The sequence below is a fragment of the Scleropages formosus genome, chromosome 5 (genome assembly GCF_900964775.1).
Source record: "Scleropages formosus chromosome 5, fSclFor1.1, whole genome shotgun sequence".
Taxonomy (NCBI): Eukaryota; Metazoa; Chordata; class Actinopteri; order Osteoglossiformes; family Osteoglossidae; genus Scleropages; species Scleropages formosus.
Genome location: NC_041810.1, coordinates 1,241,349 through 1,254,954, shown reverse-complemented (window position 1 = coordinate 1,254,954; position 13,606 = coordinate 1,241,349).

Below are 13,606 nucleotides of genomic sequence, written 5' to 3'. Positions count from 1 at the left end.
GAAGTAATAAATTTAAATGTCGTAAACTTAACGAATAATCAGTTCTGTTGGTAATCAAAATTGACTGCATCATATTAAACCATGAGTCTGGGAGAGGGACCCCCACTTCACTTGAGTGAAAAACTAGCCTTTGTAAGTCACTCTAGGAGTCCTTTTCGAATGGGGTCTAGGCGTTTATTCTAAACAGAGAAGCAGCACTAGCTTAGAAATTCAAAGGAATTAATGTGATCAATCTCCATAAGTATCTTTTGAAGGACCTGCAGACAAGTTTTATCCCTGATGGAATCGAAGACCTCCCGGGTCAAGCTTTAGGCCAAGTCCTACATGTGGTTTCCCTTTGCAAATCGGGCTTTTGCATATCCCTGGACACAAATGACACTGTTGCTTTGTTTGAAAACAACGGGTGGTAGTTCCAGAGTCCCGAGGCAGTTCAAGCTTCATCAGCAGAAGACATATTGTTATGATCACTTTCCTCCCAAAACGCCAGTACGCCGCACAGAGAAGAGAAGAAATGCTGGTGTTGGATTACGACTCGTTTCAACTGCCAGCGCAGGAATGATGTCACCTTTCAATGTACCGCGCTCTTGCTTTCGCAAATTTGGCACCTGGCTCCATTGAGCCCTGCCAAGACAGTGCATGCTATGGGTTTCATCTCAAGAGAAGTGACTGATTTATCACAGCAAAAAGTGGTTCTGGTTACAAAAGCACAGCAAGGAAGGACACCACCTCCAAGGAGACTCTGGACCACCTGAACTGACCTGCAGGACCTCAGAGCAGAAGGTTGAGGCAGCAAATGAGCAATGCACCACCGCACAGGGAGGAACTAAAAATACTCCAAAAAATACTCCGTGGGCTCCTTCTACAGTGTCCTCCATTAAATGTCATTTGGAGGTTACATTAGACATTCTGTTTGGTTGACAGGATTTACGCAGATGTTAAAATACTGTAATATGCGGTTTGTTGCAGCAGGACTTTCTGGCCTCAGTAGAGAACCCTGCAAGGAGAAGCCCAGTTCGGATGTAGAGACAATGGAACCTCACGGATCATTTTTCAGAAGGCAGTTTTTTTCCATTGTTCATATGCTATTCTAGGTTTGATGGCTCCGCTACAGAGATGCCGTCACAAAATTTATCGTTCGAAATGAGTGCGTGAGACAGTGAAGCATGCGCACGAGAGAGCTAAAGAGTGCATGTGAAGTTTGACAGTGTGCACGTAGAAAAATGTAAGGAAGAGCATGGGAAACGTTAGGGATATGGTAAAGTTTACCTTTTGTGCAACTCTTTTAACATAGGAAGCCAACACTTTTGTAAAAGCACTCTTATAATGGGGTCACATTCAACAAAAAAGAGCAACGACTTATGAAAATATATACACTGGCTCCTCAACTTATGAACACAGCAGTTACTGGAAGTCTGTTCCCAACTTGATTTGTTCATAAATCCAAAGTCACTTTACTACACCACAGCCAATAAAAGCTTAGTAATACAGAATAATTTATTCACAGGTTAGGTTTCATGAAAACTCCAGCTGTAGTGGATTTTAAAAAATTCTTATTTATTTATTCCATATTCATTACACAGCACATGTCTGCTGGAGGGCGATGATGCTCCAGAGCCTTTCCTGTTAAGGTAACACTCAATGCACAGTTCACCCTGGACAGCCGATTATCTTTTGTTAACTTGAAACAATATTAAAATTAAATCGACTTTACACTTTCAAAAAAATAAACATTTGCCGATCGCTGACTTATTCATCACATAAGCATATATAGAGCGTTTATCAGCGCTTGGCCATTTTCGGATTGCTTTATTATTTAACAGTATTATCTGTATCATAACATCTATACCGTAGCTCAGCTCTCTGAGTTCGGATGGGGTAAAGAAGGACGCACAGACTCCGCTCATCACGAACGTTTATCAGAACCCCGGCACACGGTGAGAGGTACCAGCAAGTAACAAAGGGAGTAATGCTCTTGGTCCGAGGACCCCTTTTCTCAAGGACCTGCACCTCAAGCCAGCCTTTCCGCATTTCCCAACAGGCACTCACCTCCTCATAATCCCTGTGAGCCCTCACGGTGGTTCTATAACTATTTTACATTTTCCCCCACAGTTCCCATTATTTAAAACAGCTATTTACAATAAACATCTTTTCCCGCTCAAATGTGGCGCTCTTCGGTAACACAGGTCGTTACAATATTATCTGTCTAAGGTGCAATAATACAGACATACCTTGATTTCATCATTTGGTTAGTTTATAAATGTTTTTTAAGTCACTATTATAAGAATAAATGGACACTGAGACTCAATATGATTAACTTTGAGATACATTAAAATTAAAAATAATTTCAAATAACTGAAAATAAAAAATAATTGTTTGTGCTGCTACTCTATTTTTGGGTATGTTTTACAGCCCATTAACGGCTGGATGTAGAAACACAGGGGATGTTCACTCTGCAACAGGAAAAAAAAAAATGAAAATCAACAAAAAAGAAAATACAATTAAAAATAAGCCAAAATGTTTTATCTTTGAACTCTTTGTTCATACAACAGGCTCGTGGCTCAGCTCAGCAATATTTTTGCCCATTAAGCAGTAATTGGGTATTTCATTACATACCATGCCCTGTATCACGTGTTTTGATTAGAGATACATACTTGCCTTTATCTAAGATGACTTACAGTGTGAAACACACTGCAGCAAACTCCCCGCAATCATTCACTCATCTATAGAGCAGAACAACACAACACACATTACAGGCCATTAAAAGTTAAAATTCACCTGGACCACATCGTTGGACTATGGGAGGAAACAGGAGCACCCAAATGGAAACCCAAGCAAACACAGGAGAACATGCAAACTCTACAGACTGAGCCCCTTTCACCTGCTGTAATGTTAGTAATCATGTCCTGTTTGGACTCCGTCTGAACCAGGTTATCTTGTTGGGTGAGTGTGACTTCATTTTCATTGATTTCTTTAGTCTTTATGGTTTTTTTTTCCACTAAAGGTTGAATTAATACAGAAGCACTGAGTACCGTGTGTACGGTGAGTACTGTGGCGCGCAGGGCCATGGGTTTGGATGGGGCGAAGAAGGACGCACAGGCAGCGTTCATCTTGAACATTTAATTGAAATGATGCTCTCAGACCAAGAACCCTATTTTCTCAAGGACCTGCACTTCTAGCCCCCCCCCCATGCTTCCCCTTCAGACATTGGCAAACACAGTTACCCCATTAGTTTCCCCATAAATTGCCCTAGTGGTTGAACCCTATATTTACAATTTACCCACAATACAACTATTACCATTAAACAAATCTTCCCATCCAAACACACAGTAACGTGGGTCGTTACAGTACGTACATAGGTTTGCTAAGTGTACGCTATGGAAATCCTATAAAAGAGCTGAACGAGCGCAGATAGACAGGCATACAGCATTATAGCGTACTATATATAGGGTACTGTATATACAGCAGGGAAACTGCCTTGTTATGTTACATTATGATAACTACTGTTAACTATTGAAGTATTGTGTCCATTTCAACGGGATTTGGTCGTATTTTTCCAAAGCAGGTTGTCAAGTTTGGGGCATGGGAACATAATGCTTCCCACAAAAATGAAATGTATTTCAATACAATCTTCAGTTTATCATATTTTGTCTCACGAAGGGTTTTTCAGGAACAAATGACCTTTGTAAGGTCAGGGAAGACTGTAAATGGAAAATGCACGTGGGAGGAGAGACCATTTGAGCTCTTCTACTGCAAAGGCTTCAAAATTTAATAGTGTAACACGGTGGGTTTGTTAACAAACCGCTTGATTGTGCTGTGATGTTTAAGCTGCATCCAAGCCCTTATTGATGAGTGTAAATTAACGACTGCGGCAGTCACCCTGGCACATGTCCGCATGGTAAAGGAAGTTGACTCAGAGCTGGAAATCTCAGCGTCTGCAGGAATATAAACAGGCGCTTAAGTGCAAATCGGTCATCCTATTAACTGGCGTGAAAATGTATGTTTGTACTGTGAATTAAAGAGAATTATTCAATTAGGGTCCTTTAAAAATAATGTTTTCGTAACGGATTCATGGCGGACATGGTCGAAATTTATTTTTTTCCTGGAAAAAAATGGAAATATCCCCTCGTCCGCATAGCTGCGCATTTGTTATAAGAGCTAAACGGCCAGAAATACCTGTGGCAAATTAATCAAAACATTACAGAATGATCTTTGAAATTCCATCATCCTCAAAATTCCACCATCAAGAGCACTTTAGTTCGGCAAAGCCCACTGTCAACACTGTAACGTATATTGTTACAACACTACATAAGTGTTATAAAAATACACACCCAAGAAGATATTTTACTGTGACTTAAATTCATTACACTGTACTTCTAGAGGGGATTGTGAGGTGCAAGAGCTCCTCTGTCTCTGAGTGTTCAGCAGGTATTAGCAGAAATCCTTTGTAGGTACGCCATAAATAAAACCTCTCTAGCCTTAATAGGCAGCGCTTTCCAAGTAGCACTGTATCTTACAGACAGGACTTCATAATTCACATTTTCCTAGAAAGTATATCTAGTGTGCTTGAATCCAGCGCAAGTATTCCCATAAGGACCGCTTAAGCCTTGTTGACTCTTGAAGAACGGCTGGCACCACCGCTGCTGGACCTGCTTTCAGATGCAGGCAAAAACCCACCGCTACTTGTAAGAAAGCTCGTGCCGAAGTGCTCAGGTCACAAGTACCACGTTTGAGTGGGCATCGCACACGTCAAGCAAACTAATCAGTTCTGTCTGAAATCGGTTTGAATTCTTGGCCAGATTGGGACGAGCCTGGAGAAACTCCCTCATCCCTTTAAATGTTAGCTAAGTCAACCATATTTGTAGTCCTGCTGTCATCAAGATGAGTCTGGAGCAGTAGACTCATCTCCTGGAGACAGTTTTCAAAACGAGGTACAACAAGGTACGAAGTCCTGTAATATTCACACTTGTTGCAGGGTTCAATTTTTCAACGTCTGATTGCAAGCTTGATGGGCACTAACTTCGGGCTGCCTGTAGCCACAGGTCGGTGGCAGAGCGCTCATGGGCGGAACGCCACGCAGCGGGTCTCTCCTGGCCGTCGAGTGCTTGTTTTACACAGGGAAATAATGGCTCCTATTCGCATGTGGAGGTATTCTCACTGGAAAAGCATTTCCACAGGGTAGGTAACTGTAGGTGACTTTGAAGCCTCACCAGGCCAGTGGACACACTGAACGGTCAGGGCAGGTTGCGACCCCCCCCCGGTGATTCGAGCAGTCATAGAGGGCCGCTGAGGAGACAAACCGTAGACGAAGAACGATTAGGAGTTGGGGCGAATTTGATGGCAGCTCCATATACACACAGCATGAAGAAGCGATTCCATTCCATTCCATTTGGGTCTTTTTACATCGTGAGTGTTGGGCCTGTTTGGACCTGAATGACTACTGAAATGTCAGAATTTCATTACTCACCAAAAGGCTTTATCGAAGAACTGTTTTACTGCTTTCAGCAACTCGGTATAATGACCGTCCTGAAAGGTACAATAAACTCCAGGACTTGAGCTAGCGACCTTCAGCTTGGAGCTCCATACCTTTACCAGCACCTGCTCAGCAGCACGGTTTCCAAGGGAACAACGGGGCCGCTGCATGAGGGCACTACCACCCATGGACGGAGAGCAGACGTCGAACACCTCCCCATCCTCAAAGACTCTCAAACTAAGTAATTCCTTGGCACTTGGCCTACTCCGTTTTCCCACCCTGCGGCTCTTCTTGCAGACCCTCGAAATAGCTTTGCTCTGTTCTGAACAACACTTGAGATATGTGGACGCACACCCCTGACCGTCGGATGGCCCGGTTGTGAGCTCATCCCGGTTCCATGGAAACGGGTCACTCTTCCACGGGCCGCCTCGTCCCCACCTACCTAATAAATCAAGGCGGACAGCGAGCAGAAACTCGGCAGCGGCCGCGGTCGCACGAGCGCCAGAGCGGGGGACTCGCCAACACCTCGGTGCCTTAACCGTCGCGCTGTAGCTCTTGGCCGGGGTCACGCCCCATTTCTCAATTAACCGACGTGAAAAAGCACTGGCAGCTGACAATAAGAGACTTGTTCCGAACGCCGTATTTATATTTTCGCACAGGCGCGCTACAGGTGACAAAAATGTGACGAGAGACGTGTCCTTTTAGCGCGTCCCGCGTTCACGTCTCCATTTGTCTTCACGTCGCAACGGCAAACTTAGCTGTAACCGCAGTCAATCAAGTTTCTCTGAAATCGGGAACAATTACACTTTAATTCCCAGGGTACAAGCAATGTGCAGCCAGCCTTGTGCGTAAAAACAACGTGACCGTCCACGCCCTTACGGCCCTCGCTGATGCCAGACTATCACAACAGCTCTGGAAATGCTAAAGAGAAGATTCTTTTCTGTTTTTCGGGGACTTTTGACTTTGCATTCGCTACGATAACTGTCAAATTATCTACACTCTGAGCCACCGCTTCCATAATCAAGAACCGTTTTCCTGTGTGTTATTTTATAAAGTGTTCAAGGATGAAAAGACTTAAAATTTTTGAAATAACAGAGGCGAAAGGAACCCATGTATTATAAACCATGTCGTGTCCCAAACAAGGCTGCTGTGGCAACTGCACAGTTGTGTTTCATACAGACGACACGGAATGTCATCGTTTAATGCCTCCAAAAGTTATTTCTGTTACATTTTAAAATATGGCTTCAGTTAAAGTTACGTTTGTGCTGTTCCTTATCCTCTTTCTTAATGCAGTAATACATAATATGCATCTGCATCCGTAATAATAATAATTATAAGAAAACACACACACAGTTTCTGAACCGCTTGTCCCAGATGGGGTCGCGGGGAACCGGAGCCTAACCCGGCAACACAGGGCGTAAGGCTGGAGGGGACACACCCAGGACAGGACGCCAGTCCATCGCAAGGCACCCCAAGCGGGACTCGAACCCCAGACCCACCGGAGAGCAGGACTGTGGTCCAACCCACTGCGCCACCGCACCACCTCCAAACATAAAATCAATAATAGGAAATAAATTAAAAAGAATTTTTAAAGCTGACAAATTAATGTTTTGTATGAGAAAAGCTGTTTCAGAAAACATTCACTGAAACGGTGTCAGGTTTCAGCCTCAACACCTTCTACTCGAGGGGTGTGGCGGCGCAGCGAATTTTGCCGGGTCCTGCTCTCTGGCGGGTCTGGGGTTTGCGTCCCGGTTGGGGTGCACTGTGATGGACTGGCGTCCCACCCGGGGTCTGTCCCCCCCCAGTCTTATGCCCTGTGTTGCCAGGTTAGGCTCTGGCTCTCCATGACCCCGCCTGGGACAAGCGGCTTTAGCCAGTGTGTGTGTGTGTGTGTGTACCTTCTACTTCTTCGCCATCAGCACTTGACCAAAGTACTATAATGTGTAACACTGATGAGCAGGATCATATTTTTATACACTGTTGAAAAGTAGATATGGAAGACGGAGGGGTCTGGGGTGGACACACTTTAACTGTTGAAGGTCAGCGGGAGAGCAGAAGTTAGAGCTGCTGTCTTGTACTCGAAGGACCCAGGGCCAAATCCCACCTCCTCCTGTAGTACCCCTGATCAAGGCACCTACCCTGAAGTGATACGGTAAAAAAATTGCCCAGTTTTACAAATAGGTAAATCAGTGCGAGACGTTGGAAGCGACTTTGGATAAATAACAACTGGAATAAATAAGAATAGTAATATGTAAGAAGAAAAGAATGACAGGGTTGTACTTCAACAGGCCAAAGGAGGTTGCATTTTACATTTATTTGAAAAAGAAAAAAAAAAACCTTCTCAAAGTTTTAGTTACTCCTTTTCAGGGGAAAAAATGCTGTCAAGTCTGACATCGGGTTTAACTCCAACTTTCTTTTGGCGGTCAAGACCCGAGCATTACATTCAGGCTGGACAGAGAGAAAAAAAATAAACTCTTTCAAAAGGGAAACACTGAATAGTACAAGTTTGGTGAAAAAAAAAGTGAAGGTAGGGAAAAAGTACTTTATAGAGCGGGACAAAAAAGTGAAGAGTGCGAAAAGTGGAAAAACGAATCCCGCAAAGGCCCGGTTATCTCTCTCCCGCTTTCGTTCGCCACAGAGGCCTTTTCATGCAGCAGATGTTTGTCCGAACACGAAACGCGCTCAGCGCAGGGGGCTTCGACTATCTGATGCCACGGCTAACCTGAGACGCGGCGCGGCGCCGCGCTCGCCCTTCGAGGTGTCTCGGCCACGGGCGCACGAGCGCCGGCAACCCGACACTCGCCCGCTATTATTTCATTAGCGCAGAGCCGCCAAATGCCAAGCGCTCGCGGTCCGTCGCTCTCCCGGGGGACCCCGGTTCTCGGCGAAGCGCTACCCGCCGGCGCTGGGAGGAGGGACGGCGGCCGGCGGAGACGAGCCCGCGGCGCTTGGGCGGCGACCCCGAAAGCGGCTTTCCAGCGATGGCGGTGCTGTAATGCCACCCTGGCGGAGCGGGGCGGTCGGTGCGTCTGTGCTGCGGCCGTGCCAGCGGGGGGAAGGCGTGCCAGTGCCAAAGTAATCTGGGTTTGGCCTCTTCCTGCCGCTTGGCTCCCAGCACCGATGTATCCAGCTGAGGTACAATAATTCGACACCTCTTAAGCGGCAGGACCCTTTAGCGTGACAACCACGGCTTTGTTTGAATATTCCTGCGTATTTCGAATGCAATAAAAAATTACAGTCAGCAACATCCACACTGTTTTTACATGCTGGAAGCTTGCCCCGCTCGCCCCCTGTCTTCCCACCTCCCCGCCTCCCCGCCTCCCCACCCTACCCTTCCTATGTGGGCCTTAGAGTACACTTTGTGGTGGCCTCGCTAAATTATTAATTTATTTTTCTAGGCTGCCCCTGCACTACAAAGTCTGTTTCATGAAGTTCTTCCTCCAAGGACTTCTGAGTTCGCTCCTTCCTGCAGATAGTTAAGCGGCCCTCACCCTGCAGACAGGCCCGCTACCACGTACACACACAGTCACACACACACTTTAATGGCAGCATAAAGTCATTTGCCATGGAGGGACCATAAACGTTCTTTATACAGGAACCTCTGGCTAAAAGGCTCAAACCACGGTTCATTAGGGATTCGGTGGCCCATCCACAGCCCACGTCCAACGAAACGCAACCGTACCCCTGAGTTACGCACGGCACGTCGAGCGCGAGACCTTTTCACCGGGCTCCTCTGTGACTGAACGCGGACACAGGATTGAGGGGGCTCTGGTTTCCACTCACCAGTGATTTATTCAAGAGCCACTTCCTACAAGGGCGCGGTGGTGCAGCGGGTTTGGCCGGGTCCTGTTCTCCGGTGGGTCTGGAGTTCGAATCCTGCTTGGGGTGCCTTGTGACAGACTGGTGCCCTGTCTTGGGTGTGTCCCCTCCCCCTCCGGCCTTGTGCCCTGTGCTGCCGGGTTAGGCTGCGGCTTGCTGCGACCCTGCATGGGACAAGTGGGTTTAAGGTTGTGTGTGTTTCCTACAGTAACAGCTGTCTTAAGGCTTCTCTTCACAGTGGTGTCATGGCCAAAAAAAAAAAACACCTTAGCAGGAATCTCTACAGGGCTCAACTGATGCTACTGAACAAAAGTTACTAGAACGACCCATGCCGGCGTGTGCTGGGTTCGGGGAGCGGCCAGGTGGGAACAACCGCACGAGAATCTGTGGCTCTTCCTGCTTCTCTCCCCCTTCTTCCACAAGACAAGCAACAGCAAAACCGACAACACAACTCCACAATCTCACAGTTTCAGACTCAGGACACGCCACAGATTGTCAGCAGCTCCCCAGAACAGCCTTCTTCTTAACTCGTAACCCTCTCGTTCTCTCGGAGCGTTCCTTTATTGACGACTGTCCCCACCTGGAGCTTTTCATGCCCTTTACTATCTACTTCTGGGCGTAGCTCTACATCCTGTTGATCATGAACATAAAAAGAAATACACACTGTTGTACGCCATGCATTTATTTTTGAGTATTCATGTTTTCATGCATTTTTCACGACGGGAACAGTTCACGAGGGTAAGGGTTAAGCGCTACAAAAATCTGCGCTCAGACCGCAGCGATCTGCCTTTTACAAGTAAATCAAACGCAATTGCAATTTTACTGCCAATTTCGGTTGTTCATCTAAAAATCCAGATGTTTAATTGACTGAGACGAGCAGTGTACTGAAACTGGTCCAAATTAGGAATGTGTCATAAATGTTCCTCAGGCATCCCTTCTTTCTTGGCAAATAAAGACGAATTATTTGATGAGAAGAGCCGTCATTGGAGCCCGGTTTGTTTTAGGTATTATTAAGAGAATTCTTCAACAGTGCAATTTATATTCCAGCACCTCGACGTGTATCAGATAAATATATGAAGCAATAACTGCGTAACGATCAAGAAAAAGGACGTCATCTGTTTTTCTGATGACGGAGGGTATTTCAAAGTTATTATTAGCAGGAGGCGACTGAAAGTGATGAGTGTCCAAAAGAGCCACTGTGTTGTCGTATAAACTTGTGGGATCACAGAGGGTTAGGGTTAGGGTTAACCCGCAGAACAATATTAATGCTTTAGCTGGCACCGCATTACCCTTCATATTTATTTCATGTGCACCTATGAAAACAATGCTCACAAATTATTATTGTGATTTCTATTATTATTTTTATTATAGAGGGGGGTGCGGTGGCGCAGCGGGTTTGTCTGGATCCTGCTCTCTTGTGGGGCCGGGGTTCGAGCCCCGCTGGGGGTGCCTTGCGACGGACTGGCGTCCCGTCCTGGGTGCGTCCCCTCCCCCTCCAGCCTTGCGCCCCGTGTTGCCCACATAGGCTCCGGTTCACTGCAACCCTGCATGGGGCAAGCAGCTTCAGCCAATGTGTGCGCGTGATATTATTATTATTCTATTGCACATGAATTGCAGAGACATGCTGTAGGGAGACAGATAGCAAGAAAGGTGCTCGGACCAGACGGGCTCCCTGCCCTCATCCTTCTACCCCCCTCCCGTGGAACCGCTGACCTCCAGCAGCCATCCTCCGACGGGAAGACACGCCCAGCTCCTCAAAAACCCTTTCAATCTGTCTTCACGCACCTTATTAATACGTTCCATGAACGGAGACACAGAGGGGTATTGTGTCTTTTTTCCGCCCGGTTCTGGCCCTCGGTCCTTTGAAGACACGTTGCAGCGCGTGCCGTTCGCCGTACGACACCCCGAGCGGGCCCACGCCTGCGCGCACATTCCTGGAGCACTAGAGCATATTGGTGGGACGCTGCGGTTGCTGGCCGCGCACGCGGTTATCTGCAAACGCGTTCAGGTCCAGCCTCCGACGCTTCATAGGCCCGAGAGCTCCGAGGCACTTGGTTATTTATGTAGGCCTAGTAATGATAGTGATTACGGAAAACTGCCTACGCTTCAGAACATTTCTGCAAAGCGAGTTCCCAGATTTACACTCCGCTGATATTTCAGGTTCCCGAACGTTAACGCACAAATACGCCAGTCAAAAATTCGTAGCAAAAACGGCACACGCATCACTCGCTTTTTTTTTTTTCCCCAATTTGCAAAACTCCTGAAAATAGCAGAAGGGGCATTTTCAAGTGAGTTCAACGTAATGTTTAAGCGTTAAAGAAAGCCGCCGTGGCCGCGTTCGGAAAATACGGTAGCTAATTTTAGACGAAGCGCATATTCGAAATGGAAGTCGGTTAAACGGCGCGGCGATAACGGCGTTGGAAAGACGCGCGTTCGACAGAAACGCGCCTCGTTTGCTCTCGACGCGCCGCTCCGTTCCAGTTCTGCCTCTGGACCCGTACTCAAAGCCTGGGAGAACGGACCCGACAGTTGTCATCAGAGAAATAAGAACTTGACGAATCACTTCCCGTCCCGCGGACTTCTCCTGCTGGAGGACGGGGCTTTGGAACGGGCTGGAGTGCGGTCGCTATTCATCCTCCATCAATGGACGCTACTGTTCTCGCCGGGCGCATGCCGGGCAGGGGCTCGCGGGGCAGGCTCCGAAGAGCCGGGGCTCGGCTCCTTCCTCGCCTCCTCGCGCAGGCTGTCGGCTAAGCCGTGGCGCTTCCTTGCGTGGGAATATTTTCCCGGTGGCCCTTCGTAACCGAATGCCCCACGTGAACAGTTCCGGCGAAACGCATGTTGCGTTCCGCAACGACACACGTGTTTGGGACTTTCGCTCGCTCTCAGTCCCCGCTGAGGGATACGCTGATCCAGAACCAGTAACCAGTGCTGGGTAATAGCGGCTGTGAGGTCCACGCTGGACGGGACACCGGGCAGTCAAGAGCACGTCTTTGGACTGTGGGAGGAAAACGTGGTACTTAAAGGAAACGTGCCACTCCATAGACACGGAGCCGAGGCTGGATTCTGACCTGCGACCCTGGAGCTGTCGGTCAACGCGTCTTCTTGTGCGACACATTTTCATAGATGCTTTTTCAAATATACACTCACATTATGGAGTCCTCCCTCACTTGCTCACAAGCTTTCCTTAACCGCTTGTCCGGGGCTATGTGGGGTACGTGCCGGATGGGACACCGGTCGATCACAGGGTATATAACAGGGCCCTGTCGATGAAACAAACAAACAAAACCAGCACAACACCTTATGAAAACGCCATTTTTTTATACGATGGGTTTATTATTCAGGCTGCCTTCAATGAGGGAAACAATCACAAAAAGTGCAGACCATAAAAATGATTAATGAGACAGCCAGTTGTATGTATTGCTTTATCTCAACCAGTAGAACAGTCTGCAAATTTGTAAAAGGACAACTTAATAAAAACAATTAAAACTTTAAAAGAGCAGCTTTTTAACAACAGGTGAGACTTTCTGCCAGTGTTTTTGTATTTCCTGTCCTGTACTGCTCATAAACTGGGGTTTATGAAATAAAGTTGTGAAATAAAGAATAAAAATATGAAATAAATTTATGAAATAAAGAATAAAAACTCATAAAGCACCTCACAAACCCCACACACGTCGGATGCCTGCTGGTTATTACCGTCCTGTATGAACATGCCTGTTCATTATCATACTGTAGCACATATGTTACATAAATTTAATGCACATTTTTGTCCAGGAACTGATTTTTTTCCAAAAACAATGATGGTAATTTGACCCCCTAACAACGAAAATTATGCCCATTGGGGTCATTTCATGCAATGAATTAACCCCATTATGTGAGGAATGGGCGTAGTTTGCTATTCGTTTTCTTTTTTCCCCAGACCCTCACCGGGAACAGCAGGTAGAAATCGACGACTGTTTCTCTTCGACTACGTCGCAACACAAAAAAATGATCCTTATAAGCATAAACAAAGGAGCTCATATTTGTACAAGGGCCAGACTTACTGCATCTACACAATACTAACCTCTGGTTTACATTTATTCATTTAGCTCAGACTACTCCCCAAAGGAACTTATAAATAATTATTTACCCATTTATACAGCTGGGTAATTTTACTGGAGCAATTTAGGGTAAGTGGCTTGCTCAAGGCTCCTACAGCTGAAGGTGAGCTTCAAACCTGCAACCTTCGGGTCCAAAGGCAGCGGCAACTCCGACCACTCCGCTACCAGCTGCCCGGATTCCGAGAAGAGCGTCGGCAAATGCACGCGCCGTGCAGGC